The following is a 14,393-nucleotide window of genomic DNA, read 5'->3' on the forward strand; positions in this document are numbered from 1 at the left end:
TGTCACAGCTATTTTTTTTCAGTCAATTGTTCCTTTAAAGATTCATTAAGAGAAACATTTGATTTCATCTTATGTAAATGTTACTTTGCTAGGAGAACAAAATCATTGCTTGACTTTACAGCAAATTCCCACTTACTCCCAAATGCATCAAACCATACTGTGTAATAGGAATTGTGATGAGGAAAACAGCTAATGGTTGAAGAGCATTAGACCATTTTAAACACTAGGATTGCAGCTCATCTACTGGAAACACGGTTAAGATATTATGCTTATTTTATGTCTCCAGTTGGCAGGAAAATGATCCAGTTTATTGGGTTAGAGCAAAACGCTTGACAGTGGTAAGATACCTATCACAGGGCTTAATCCTCTCCTGGGAAAAGCTAGTCTGAACTGAAAAAAAAATGTTTTTTAAGTCTCTTCTTTTTTTATGTCCATCTTCTCCCTACCTCTGCTCAACCTAAAAGGGCTTGTGAAAATAAGATTTGTTCCCTATAAAGCGCTTACTCAGCAACACATTCTCAATCTTCCTCCATCCTAGGGAATGGGATTTTGATGAACTTCATGGATGGTGATTCTAATCAAGAAAAAATATATCAGGCTGTAATCCATCGTGTTGGTCCACACCGACTCTCCAAGCTCGATTAGTCTGAAGCAACTCATTATCTTCAATCAATTGTCATGGATGGAACATATCTGGATCTTGACTCAAGCAATGTACTGAAAAATGATAGGACAATCACAAGAGCACAAATAACGCTGACTTTCTATTTGATGATATTAATAACATTATTGTTAGTTTTGATAATCATACTGTGATTTTAAAAATGCCTGATTATATACAGTCTGATATATTTACAGAAGAGATGAGAAGATTTGCTTCAAAATAATCTGGGGTTGGGGGCAGTTGGTGGGGATTTGGATGAAACACGATGGGCTGCGTACTAGTATTTCTTAAAGCTAGCTGATGGGTAAACAAGGGTTCATTATATTATTTGACTTTCTTTTGCTTATGCTTGAAACTTTCTATAATAGAAAACTTAAAAAAGAACAACAGCCCCAGCAAGGAACCAAATGGAGCCAGAAATCCTCAAGCATGTTCAGGGGCTTTGGCCCTAGAGCAGTTCTAAGAGCACACACGGTAGGGCAAGGGCTCTAAAGATTCAATTTTTAATCAGATGTTTAATTTAGGTTTACAGTTGCCAAATTCAAAACCTATAGAACTTCAAAGCCCCCTCTGTAAAATCCATATGTCTCACATATACACACACACATCTCAAAGGTCACTGAAATCTGTTAAATATCTCAGAAGTTATAAAACCAACCTAATGACCACCGTTTTCTTGTAAATTGAAAGACTCTCCCCAATAGACTTTGAGCTTATCTTGAGTTTCTCTGGAAGTGGGTTTGATCTGAACCAAATCTTTATTCTTTTTAGAAATTCTCTTGAACAAATGTGAAATGCTGAGTGATAACTTTGAAAGCTAGATTTCACCTTATTCAAAGAGATAATGAGTTGTATGTTCAGATTATAATATTTGACCAAAAGAGTTTTTATTTCCAGTTGTACAATTTGCAGTGTTTATGTTAGGAGGCCGAATGGAATTATCATTGAAAAATACCAGCCATGTCTCTAATCCTACTTTGGACACTAACAATCCCCTATGGTGTATAGGAAGAGAACGTCAGTTTTGAATAAAATGCTTTCTTTTCTCCTGTCTTTGGGACTATAGTCAACGTTTAAGCTGAATAACTATTTCATCAAAATCTCTTCTCACAAGTGGCAATGGTTCACTGGAGCCTGTAGAAAGCGTTCTCACAGTGATTTCAGTCAGTAGCCAGCAGGCTGACATACTACTTTTCAGAAAGTCTGGGTTGCATTGCCCACCTCTTCTAAGATACTCCAGGGCACATTTGATTTTGAAGAAGATTGCAAATAAAAATGAAGCATTTTGAGAATTTTAGACTCTCCTTGAAACCATTAGAGACATCCTTGTGTGTACCAAAACTTCGTTTGGGAATTGCTGACTTCGATCCTGATTTTAAGTCTTCAGCACTTGGTAGGGGCCAATTCATGAAACGAAAACTTGAAAAAATCCTTTGCTGGCTTTTTTGTGTGTGTGTGACACCAGCAGCCTCTCGTGCTTCTTCAACGCTGCAAACAGCTACTCAGTTTCACATTTGAAGCCCTTCCCAGGCCTTAAGGCTCTCTTAACTGCTGTTTTAAATGCAAAATCAATGAATAAATAAAAAAAAATCTATGAGAAACAGAAAAACTTCCTAAATAGCTGGGAAGCCTTTTTTTTTTTTTAACATCTTTATTGGGGTATAATTGCTTTACAATGGTGTGTTAGTTTCTGCTTTATAACAAAGTGAATCAGTCATACATAAACATATGTTCCCATATGTCTTCCCTCTTGCGTCTCCCTCCCTCCCACCCTCCCTATCCCACCCCTCCAGGCTGTCACAACGCACCGAGCCAATATCCCTGTGCCATGCGGCTGCTTCCCACTAGCTATCTACCTTACTACGTTTGTTAGTGTGTATATGCCCATGACTCTCTCTCGCCCTGTCACAGCTCACCCTTCCCCCTCCCCATAACCTCAAGTCCGTTCTCTAGGAGGTCTGCGTCTTTATTCCTGCCTTACTCCTAGGTTCTTCATGACACTTTTTTTTCTTAAATTCCATATATATGTGTTAGCATACGGTATTTGTCTTCTTCTTTCTGACTTACTTCACTCTGTATGACAGACTCTAGGTCTATCCACCTCATTACAAATAGCTCAATTTCATTTCTTTTTATGGCTGAGTAACATTCCATTGTATATATGTGCCACATCTTCTTTATCCATTCATCCGATGATGGGCACTTAGGTTGTTTCCATCTCCGGGCTATTGTAAATAGAGCTGCAATGAACATTTTGGTACATGACTCTTTTTGAATTTTGGTTTTCTCAGGGTATATGCCCAGTAGTGGGATTGCTGGGTCATATGGTAGTTCCATTTGTAGTTTTTTAAGGAACCTCCATACTGTTCTCCATAGTGGCTGAACCAATTCACATTCCCACCAGCAGTGCAAGAGTGTTCCCTTTTCTCCACACCCTCTCCAGCATTTATTGTTTCTAGATTTTTTGATGATGGCCATTCTGACTGGTGTGAGATGATATCTCATTGTAGTTTTGATTTGCATTTCTCTAATGATTAATGATGTTGAGCATTCTTTCATGTGTTTGTTGGCAGTCTGTATATCTTCTTTGGAGAAATGTCTATTTAGGTCTTCTGCCCATTTTTGGATTGGGTTGTTTGTTTTTTTGTTATTGAGCTGCATGAGCTGCTTGTAAATTTTGGAGATTGATCCTTTGTCGGTTGCTTCATTTGCAAATATTTTCTCCCATTCTGAGGGTTGTCTTTTGGTCTTGTTTATGGTTTCCTTTGCTGTGCAAAAGCTTTGTAGTTTCATTAGGTCCCATTTGTTTATTTTTGTTTTTATTTCCATTACTCTAGGAGGTGGGTCAGAAAGGATCTTGCTGTGATTTATGTCATAGAGTGTTCTGCCTATGTTTTCCTCTAAGAGTTTGATAGTTTCTGGCCTTACATTTAGGTCTTTAATCCGTTTTGAGCTTATTTCACAGAACTAGAACAAAAAATTTCGCAATCTGTATGGAAACACAAAAGACCCCGAATAGCCAAAGCAATCTTGAGAACGAAAGAAGGAACTGGAGGAATCAGGCTCCCTGACTTCAGACTATACTACAAAGCTACAGTTATCAAGACGGTATGGTACTGGCACAAAGACAGAAAGATAGATCAATGGAACAGGATAGAAAGCCCAGAGATAAACCCATGCACATATGGACACCTTATCTTTGATAAAGGTGGCAGTAATGTACAGTGGAGAAAGGACAGCCTCTTCAATAAGTGGTGCTGGGAAAACTGGACAGGTACATGTAAAAGTATGAGATTAGATCACTCCCTAACACCGTACACAAAAATAAGCTCAAAATGGATTAAAGACCTTTTTTTTTTTAAACCCTCTACCTCAAAGCACCATTGAACTATAAAGTTGCTGAGTTCCTTCTTGAGAAACACATCATCATTGAACTGTAAGGGCTATTGTAAATTCTGAGAAATACCACACATCCTAATAGTGTTAATTTAGAAAAGACCCAAACAGAATCCTGCAAATTATTTTATGGTTCACTGGGAAGAGTATATTCTGTACTGTTGTCTTAAAAGTCAGCTGTAATGGGAGGGAGGGGCAGGTGAAAGGACCAACTGATACAGACTCCTTGAAGCAGTCTCTAAGTGATGGTAAGTAGTGACTAATTGTCAGTTTGGAAATCCAGAAAGTCACAGGGCAAAGTATTTATATGCTTTGGTTATTTTTGCAGGCCATTATGACTGTAGTTCTCAACAAGGACAGTACCTAACCCTCAAGGACCATGTGGACATTTGTGCAGGGATTTCATGGCTGTTACAGAGGTAGTGGGCTGCTACTACCATATGGTGGGCAGAGAGAAGTGCTATATGCCATATGCCCTGAAGTGCGTGAGATACTTCTGCTCAAGGGAGAATAACTGTCCCAATGAAGTATTAATGCTACACTGAAGATTTATGTAAACAAAAAATCTGTTTATGATGTTCTGAGCCCAGAACTGAACTCAGATACAAAAAGTAATATTTTTGTATATTTAAAAAAATTGAGGCATAATTAACATTTCATAAAATTCACCCTTTTAAAGCTGTTTACAAGTCAATGGTTTTTAGTTTATGTACAAGGCTGTGCAACCATTACTAATATCTACTTCCAGACTATTTTCAGCCACCTCAAACAACCAAATAGCAGTCACTTGCCCATTCCCCCTTCCATTCCCTGGAAACTAACCTAATTTGGAAGCAGCTCCTTTGCCCCTTTTCTGTTTGTTCATCCCTGTACTCCTCAGACCTTAATCATAAAGATGAGATCATTAGGCGACATTTAACTTAGCTCCTGATTTCTACTTTTCTAAATATTCACAACACCTTACCTAATCTGTTGATTCCTTTCCTGGATTAGAAGGAATAAGAATGAAGAATTAAGCAGGTAAAGAATGACTGACTCTCTACCTCTAGCTTCCCCTTAGTAAATTTGCAGGTGGACCCCGTGGGCACAGGTGGACCACGTGGGCACAGGTGGACCACGTGGGCAAGAGAACATTCAATTGCAGGTGGACCACATGAGCAAGACAGCATCCCAAGTAAGACTGGAATAAGTCAACAGGCCTGCACGCAGTGGAAAAATGACAAAGAATCTGACCTCCTGCCGTAATGATTAACTGTTTCCCCTTTTTCCCTTTAAAAATTGTCGTTGGCTGAGCAGAATCTTTGGCGTTGGTCTCTGGACACAAGTCCACCTTCTCCCCAGATTGCTGGATTTTCTGAATAAAGCGTCTTCTCTACTGAAGCTTGCCCCTCGATTTATTGGCTGTTGAGTGGCGAGCGGCTGAATCTGCATTCGGTTACACTTTCTGTCTTTATAGATTTGCCTATTCTGTATGCTTCATAAAATAGAATCATATGGCGTGTGACATTTTCTGTCTGGTTTCTTTCACTCGGCATGATTTCCAAGTTCATCCATGCTGTAGCACCTATCAGTATTTTATTTCTTTTTACAATGTAATCATATTCTATTGTATGATAAGACACACTTCGTTTCATCTATTCATCAATTGACGGACATTCGTGCTGGCATGACTTTGATATATACTAAAATTACTCAGAAGTGCAACTACCACGTAAATAAGGGAAAGATTGTCTTGTTTTGTTCTGACTTTTACTAAGAATTAGTCAACCATTTTAGAAAAATCACGTTACCAATAGGAACATGGATTGTGGATTTGAGTCAGTAACAAAATTGTTCATTTCAGTTTGTATTTATAGCTGCTGTATTCTTGGTTTTATGTACGCACACCTCTTCTTTAGCCTGTATTTTAAAATCTATGCCCACATCCGCTTTCACTTAGTCTTTATTTTAATATACAATGTGTCAACAGTAGCTAGATAAATGTTACTTCTCTTAAATTTAAACTTACTATGCTCAAACCTTTCAGTATTTCATTATATCTTTTGACATTATATGCTAGAGCATTTATAAAAGAATACTTTATTATAAACTGATTTTCTTTCATTTCTCTTATATTTGTACCTTATATTAATTTTTTGAAATTACATGATTAGGGAGGTTATAGTATCCATGAATTTCATTTCAGAAGAGTAAGGTGATGTCTGAAGGGGCCATTGGATTTTTTTTAGGGGTGATAATTACTGTAACAGGGCAGGACTATAAAGAGATTATCTTGCAGAGCGATGCCCCTCTGACATAAGCCATGTGTTTCTTTGGTGGCATTCGTATGCATGCGGGCATTGGGTAGCTCCTTAGGATATTTGGGACAAATGCTCTGCATTTTGCTGTCAGACTCTGACAGACTTTGCTGTCAGACAGAGCATCTTTAATCCTATTTTCACTCTACTGGTAAGAAATCAGGCTCAGATAATAACAAATTCTGACAAATACAAGATTCCTTAGGCATGCATCCTTCTACACCTCCCAAGAGTTCTCCTGGTCTATGTTTGAACACCATTCACCAAGAAATGCATTACCTACTAAAGAAAGTCAATCAGGTAAATTGTTCTGAAACTGATATATGTTTAGTTATAAATTCTATGCACTCTTTAGAGACTAATTTAATCCCTCTTCTAAATGACAGACCTTCAAATATTTAAATGCACCTTCTCATTCTTGACCCCCTCTTCTTTTTCCATGAATCTACACATCAACCTCCTTCAACTGTTTATTTATTTATTTATTTATTTTTTGCGGTACGCGGGCCTCTCACTGCTGTGGCCTCTCCCGTGGCGGAGCACAGGCTCCGGACGTGCAGGCTCAGCGGCCATGGCTCACGGGCCCAGCTGCTCCGCGGCATGTGGGATCTTCCCGGACCACGGCACGAACCCGTGTCCCCTGCATAGGCAGGTGGACTCCCAACCACTGCGCCACCAGGGAAGCCCCCTTCAACTGTTTCTGATCATCATAAATGCTTTCCTCTGTCTACTTGCTTGAACTTGATTTAACCATGTTAAGTAGTTGATGACCAGTTTGATTGTGGATCACTTGCAAAACTGGTCCGCATACCACGTCAATACTTTCACACGATTGATGATAAAACCGTGCACAGGACACAGCCAGGACAGTACCCAGGATTCTGCTACTAGAAATCTTTCTCTAGGATATGATTATTCCATAAATTAGAAACATTTGAATATGACTATTCATTCTGGTTATGAGCTCACACAATTTTTACTATCACCCAGCCTTCTCCTGAATACACAAGGGGACATCAAAATATAAAGAGCCAAATAGTAAATGTTTTAGGCTTTCTGAGCATAAACTCTCTGTTGCGGCCATTCAACTACTGTTGCAAAAGAAGCTTTAGCCAATATGTAAACAAGTGGCTGTGTTACATTAAAACTCTATTTACAAAAACAGGCAGCATGCCAGACATAGTGTAAGGGCCATCGTTTGCCAATTCTTAGCCTAGACTTGTATCTTGTTAATATCTAGACATGTCCATCAATTTTTAAAAATACGTTAGACTAGTTGAAGAAAACAGTGAGGTCAATGAGAAAGTTTTCTGGCATGATTGTTCTTCTCAGAGAACGCAAGCTGGCCCCTGGTGATCACTGAGTCCCTATTTACTCCACCCAAATTCCTTAAGTGATCTACTTTGGAATCTTGCCCTGGGCTGATCTCAGGGTCACTGATCTATAGATTTCAGAATCCACTTCTTTTTTTTTTTTTTTTAACTCATACTAGACTTCTGGTACCTCTCCCAATTACACAGTTCCCTAGCATTAGCATGGTAATTTTCTGACAGTCTCTTTTTTGGTACTAAGAATGTGATTTCCCCTTACGCAGTGATATGCTGAAGCTGGCTCTCAGTGCTTTGCAAGGGCCAGCAATGTACATCTCTTCCCAACCTGTCGTTGGTAGCTTGGAGTCAGTGGTGGGAGTATTTATACCATAGAAATAACAAAAATATGTACCAATTAGGGCTTCCCTTCTTCCCGCATCACTGCTCAGGGTACTTGAATCATTGAAGAGAGCTAGATGTTCTCTTACAAATCTCTTCTCCTATCTTGAGTTTATTTTTCTCTTAACAACATCCCTTCCAGACATTTTAGCCAGAAGATAACTTTTATTGACATAAAAAAACCAGCAACAACATAGTTGCTTGAGGAAAACCTGAATTCTCTGTCACCTCTACATTATCGGCTTCACGCAGTAGTTGTGTCCTACTTAATTTGACTATAGCTACAAAGTTTTCTACATTGACCTTAACATTTCTGGAAGTCAGTTTAAGTCATAAGTCAATTTATCCCTCCTGCTATATTTTTAGAGAGCTCAGTCGTTCTTATATAGAGTCTTCCTTGATTATTTGCCTTTGCAAAATCTTTTGCCTATGACCTTTAAAATTGCAAACTGGTACTTTAACTAGTTCACCAATTGCCCCCCATAGATACGATCTGCAGCTGCCTGCACAGAATGCTATTTCTGAGAACCACTGCAAGAAGTGTAAGTCATTCCCCAAGTTATGACTAGAGATCAGGGTTCTTTTAATCCAATGCATTTTCTAGAATGCCGTGTGGGTTTTATAATCTGGTTTTTAGAAAATACTAGGATTGGAGACAAACTTGGAATTTCCTTACTAATAATTCAATTTGAACTTTGTACATTGGCAGTGAGGCTAGGTATATGGGAATAAGCTGAATCAGAAGGGACTAAAGCTTTCCGTCTGTGACTTGCCTCTAAGAGATACAGCATAACCGTACTCTTCTTTCATCAAGGTACCTTGGATGACTGGGTCTATGAAGTGGCAATTGACTGATGTAGCTGAGACATGAATCTAAGCTATCAGCTCCTCCATGAAAGGAAAAGCGTGACTCACTGCTCTGTCCTCAGGCTCTGACAAGGCAAAGCTCCACGTATGATTACTAAATACTGAAAAACTCTCCTTACTGATCCTCTCAGCTCCAGTTGTGTGCCCTTCCCATTTTTCTCCATTTTGGAAATAGAATGGTCATCTTAAAACGTTGCCTTAGGTGGGTCTCTCCATAGGAAGGCCAGGAGACAGAGATTTCAGTGCAAGGAGTGTATTTGAGAGGTGAATCCAGGCAGTACTGGTAAGGAAGTGAGGAAGTGTGAAAGGAAATGAAAAGAAGCCAATAAAATGTGCAATTACGACCAGATTATGGCTTTGGGCAACTGGGACTCAGTCTCACTTGGTACCTCTCCAAGACAAAATAGAACTGTGCTGTCCAATAAGGTAGCCACCTAGCCACATGTGGCTGTCTATTAAGTTAATACAATTAAATTTAAAAAATCACTTCATGTGTCACAGGTGACACATTTCATGTGCCCAACAGCCACATATAGTTTGTGGCTACCTATTGCACAGCTCAGATGTAGAACATTTTCACACTGCAGAAAGCTCTATTGGACAGCCATGACATAGAATACACCTCAGAGTCGTCTCGCTTGGGAGCAAGGAAGCTGGGGAATCTGTAAATCAAGTCCCAGCAGCCAATGGCTGCTCTTCTGATTCCCAGGTACATCTGGTCTGCCCTGCATGTGTATGGGACCAAGGAGAGGCTATGGGTGACACTAACAGTGTCTGCTATTAAGTATAAATCAGATTGTGTCACTCCTTGATTAAAAACCTTGTTCATGGCTTCCTGCTACAGTTCAGATAGAACTCAAACAACTTGATCACGCTCTACCTGGCTCTGACTTCAAGGTTACTTCCCCAATCTCAGGCCACTTTGCTCTAATCACTCTGCTTTGACAGCAAACTAAAAGAGACTTTCTCTCTGTTCTGCAAACACACTGAAATCTTCCTTGGCTAAGGCCTTGGCACATACTAACCTGTGGTCCTGCAACACCCCTACCTCCTCCCTCCCCTCTCCCCCTCAGCTCTCTGCATGGCCGCTTCCTGCTCTCCTCTAGTTCTCAGACCTGATGCTACCTCCTCCAAGAGGTTTTCCCTGACTATCCTACATAATGTTCATGTTTCCTTCCCATTATTTACTTTCTTGGCTCCTTTTGCATTTATTTTATCACAATTTTTGATTATTTGTTCACTTTTGGTTTTGTCTGTTTCTCCTAGAATAAATGTAAGGTCTGAAGGCAATCTAATACTGTGCCTGACACGTGGCAAATGCTCAACAGGTATTTGGTTACTGAGTGAATGAATAGATGAATGAATGAAAGCCGTCTTTACCAGTGAGGAGGGTGTAAGGGCAGGCATGAAAGGTCAGACCTCCGCAGTAACAAGGGTTACATGTGAATCTGCATGGACATTTTGCCTGAATGACAAGAGGGATGGGGGTGGGCAAAGAGTGGTCTGGTGATGACAGTGTGTAGTTGCTCAAAATTATCCTACACATAAGATGGCTCTCGCCATTAACAACTTCTGGATGAACATTCTGGACACCAGCTGGGTGCCTTCTCCAACATGCAATTACTTTCTTGTGTCAATGGCAGTGCTCAAGTGTAGGTTATATTGGCATTTCCCAGTGGTTTAAAAACATTAGCAATGGTAATGGCAAATGGGGAATTCTACAGGGTTGGGGAGGGACCTGTCTAGTCTTTGAGCTTCTTAGAAAGAGAGTGTAAGATAATATTCTGCCTGTTTTTTCCTAAGTTTGTGTTTTGCTTGCCCTGAGTGGAGCCAGCACTGACACAGGGAGCTTCTAGGTGATGCACTGTAGGAGTAATCTGAGAATAACAACAACAACAAGAGTTTACCTACTGCTTTCCATTTGTAACACTTTTCCATTTTCTCTAGTTCCCTAGTCTTCCCATAACCTTTAAACGTCGTACAATGATCTCCATTTTACAGAAAGGAAAATTCAGAGGGAGAGGTTATAAGCTTTTCTAGGTTGTAGGTGGAGGGTGAGGACATCAATCTTTGGTGGTGGGGGGGGAGCATTTGGCTTACAATTCCAGAACTCTTTTCGATACATACAGTGCTTTTTAGGCCTGGAATGTGAAAGGGAGAAGAGGAAATGTGACAGTGGTGAGCTGAATGGCAGGGGTGAGAGGTGTGAGAGGCCCTGAGAGCTTCTCAATCTGGCCATCTCAAGAAGGATTCAGATCAGGGGACAAAGAAATGGAGAATTCACGTGTGTGCGTATAGGAGGGTGTGTATAGAACGAGGAAGCAGAGGGAGGAGGCCATTTCCACTGGGCATTTAGTACCTAGCATTTTTTTGTTTTTAAACTAAATGTACAAGCTTCTCAAGTCTTTTAGCAGCAGCTCGGGGGATCTGTTGACCTGATACTGCTTCTTTCCAGTCGCTAAAATCGGCTCCCACACTGTGTTGGTGACCCCATAGGTGGAATCTATAGAAGTTTAATCCATTTACTCTATTCTGGTACAGGGGCTGACCTCTGTTTGTGACCTTGGCATGCCCCCAGTCGAGCATAACTGACATCTATGGCTGTACGCACAGTGTTCTCAGCGGTAAAAGCAGGAGAGGTTGCAGGTTACATGCAATGGACTGCAAACAAGCTCTCCCTCCACCATTTTCTCCTACCACCAGAGGAAGCACACGAGAACGCAAATCCTGAGAAGAATGTCATGTTAGGCCAGATATGCAAACTGATGTCTCACAGACAGAACAGAATCTTCAGTCTTGTCTTTTAATAAAAGCTCAATAGGTTATAAATATGCACAATTTGGAGATTTCATATAAACCTATGAATTTCTGGATTTTCTTAAAAAACAACAAAAAACGGAAGAATTGGGCCATACTAGCTCCCTAATGCTGGATGGCAATAATAGTCTGGGACCATGTCCCTACCCTCATCACCATGTGCTTGGGCAGTAACATGTGACCTTGGTTAGTTAACTAGCGTTACTTGGCTATAGCTCCTGTTGGCATATATGTCTTACAGGCCCTGGTTGAGAACTACCTATGAAACTATCATAATTTTCTTATTTACAAAACAGAAATAGTGTCACAGATGTAGAAAACAAACTTATGGTTACCAAGGGGGAAAGGGGAGGGAGGGATGAATTGGGAGATTGGGATTGACACATACATACTACTATATATAAAATAGATAACTAACAAGAACGTACTGTAGAGCACAGGGAACTAACGGTACTCAATACTCTGTAATGACCAATATGGGAAAAGAATCTAAAAAAGAGTGGATATGTGTACATGTATAACTGATTCACTTTGTTGTACAGCAGAAACTAACAACATTGTAAATCAAGTATACTCCAATAAAAATTAATATAAAAATGTATTTGCAGACTGTATTAAGAAGCCACTTCCAACCCACTCCATGAAGAATGGCCACGTATCCATGTGCCATGGCCCAGTGGTTCAGAACCACCGTCTTAAGGAAAGTATGGCCTCAGGGTTTCCTCATGGCACGTATGGACTCTACTCTTGGGTTACAGCAGGTGGGAATTACGGCTGGGTGGACATCCCCTGATCTATAAATATAGTCAGTTATGTTTGGGGTCCTGGCTTTCATGCTTGGTGATTGGCTATTATTTTTTTAAATACTGTAACTAGCTACCAAAATCAATACATTAGAGCTTAACGTGTTTTTGAAAATGAAACTACCTAAGTAAATAAAATAAATACATGAGAGCCACTGTGGACCAAAGATGTCAGCATAATGCAATTTCCACTGGGATGCTCCTGAGATCTTTTATAAGGAAAAAAAATCCTGGTCTATTCAACCTAAAATCTTAAAATCTTTATTAGCAGGGGATTTGCGTGTGTGTGTGTGTGTGTGTGTGTGTGTGTGTGTGTGTGTGTGTGTGTGCGCGCGTGCCATTAGTGGCTTCCTCTTTAATTTACTTTGAAAGATGAACATGATTCTATTTTATCACTTTTGTATAATGCCCACGGGTATTAGGAAATCAGATTCTATCACTACTGCACGAGTCCAGAGCCTCCATGTTCCTTAGAATGCTTTTTTACCTTGCTTCTTATATCTATAAACTAGATGGAAGTGACTTGAGCCCTAGAATTTGCTAGACACTAAATCTTTTATTTAGAAGGTAGACAGCTCATGAAAAGAGACACGGCACACTTCTTTGTCAAGCAAACCCTAGTGGATTTTGAAATGGGATTGTCAAGCTTAATTAAAAGAGAAACTCATGTTATGACACGATATTTAACCTTCCAGGAAGGAGTGCATATCCCATGCTGGTGAGTAATGTGTGGATCTCCTCATATAAACAGTTTTTATACCCTCCATAACTTATTTTATCAGTGACAATGGCAAAGTGGCATAATATACTGTACTATAAAATCACTACATTGCTTGGTGAAAGTTACATTGGATTTGATCAGAAAAAGATGTGAATTGTGTATTGGTGAAAACACTCTTTATCATTCTATAATGGAAAAAAAGCAGTAAAACTTCTCCACGTGCTTGCCAACTCCATTAATGCATAAAGTACACACAAAATACACACAAAAAGTCAACAAGTAAGCTTCACCTTACTCAAAAATCTTTGTCTAATGAAGTAAGTCATATTTCCCTTTTCACCAAGAGAAGGGATTTGGACGAGACCATTTGCTCTAATTATGTTATAATATTCTTCATCATATTTGATGCAAAAGCTCAAAATCAATATTAGTCATACCACACTGAGCTCTTTTATTAACCAGAAATACGTGATATAAGTTTTTAAACCATACACAATCAGATTCAATAGGCAGATGGTAGCTACTGAAAATTCCCCAAACCGGCACAAGTTAAATTTAAACACAAGTTGATGGTTCATACATTTGGGTAAGGGACTTGGATAAACTGAAACTGAATTTGATGACATTTACAAATATTTGTACTGTTTTCTTGGATGGTTGCTTCATTCTGACATGGTGGGTTTTTTCCCCCTTCTCTCTTCTTCCAGGTCTTTCCCAGAGAAGCTACTGCATTAAGCGACCAGCAGGAGATGAACTAACAGACTTGAACCTCTAGACCAGCTCCTTCATTGATTTACAGGCTCAGGTTACAGAACAGAAAAAGCTGTGACCCCCACGTATTGTGAATCATGAGAATGGTCTGTATGTGTGAGGCCACAGAAAACAGAATATCCCTTTTGCTTCTCATTGGATTTTTATTCAGGACCAACACTTTTCAGAGAGTATTCCAGAAAACACTAATCTCATAGAAAAGGCCACATGGTCAGGACATTTTGGGCAATAATAACGCTTGCAGACTTTTTTTAATGGAAGTAATCTCATTTTGGTTCATCTTATTTAAGAATGTTAGAAGATTTTACGTAGAATCCAGACTTCTGGTTCTCTAGAAAAACTGAAGAC

Source organism: Leucopleurus acutus (assembly GCF_964270905.1).
Source record: "Leucopleurus acutus genome assembly, chromosome: 10".
In the NCBI taxonomy this organism is placed as follows: Eukaryota; Metazoa; Chordata; class Mammalia; order Artiodactyla; family Delphinidae; genus Leucopleurus; species Leucopleurus acutus.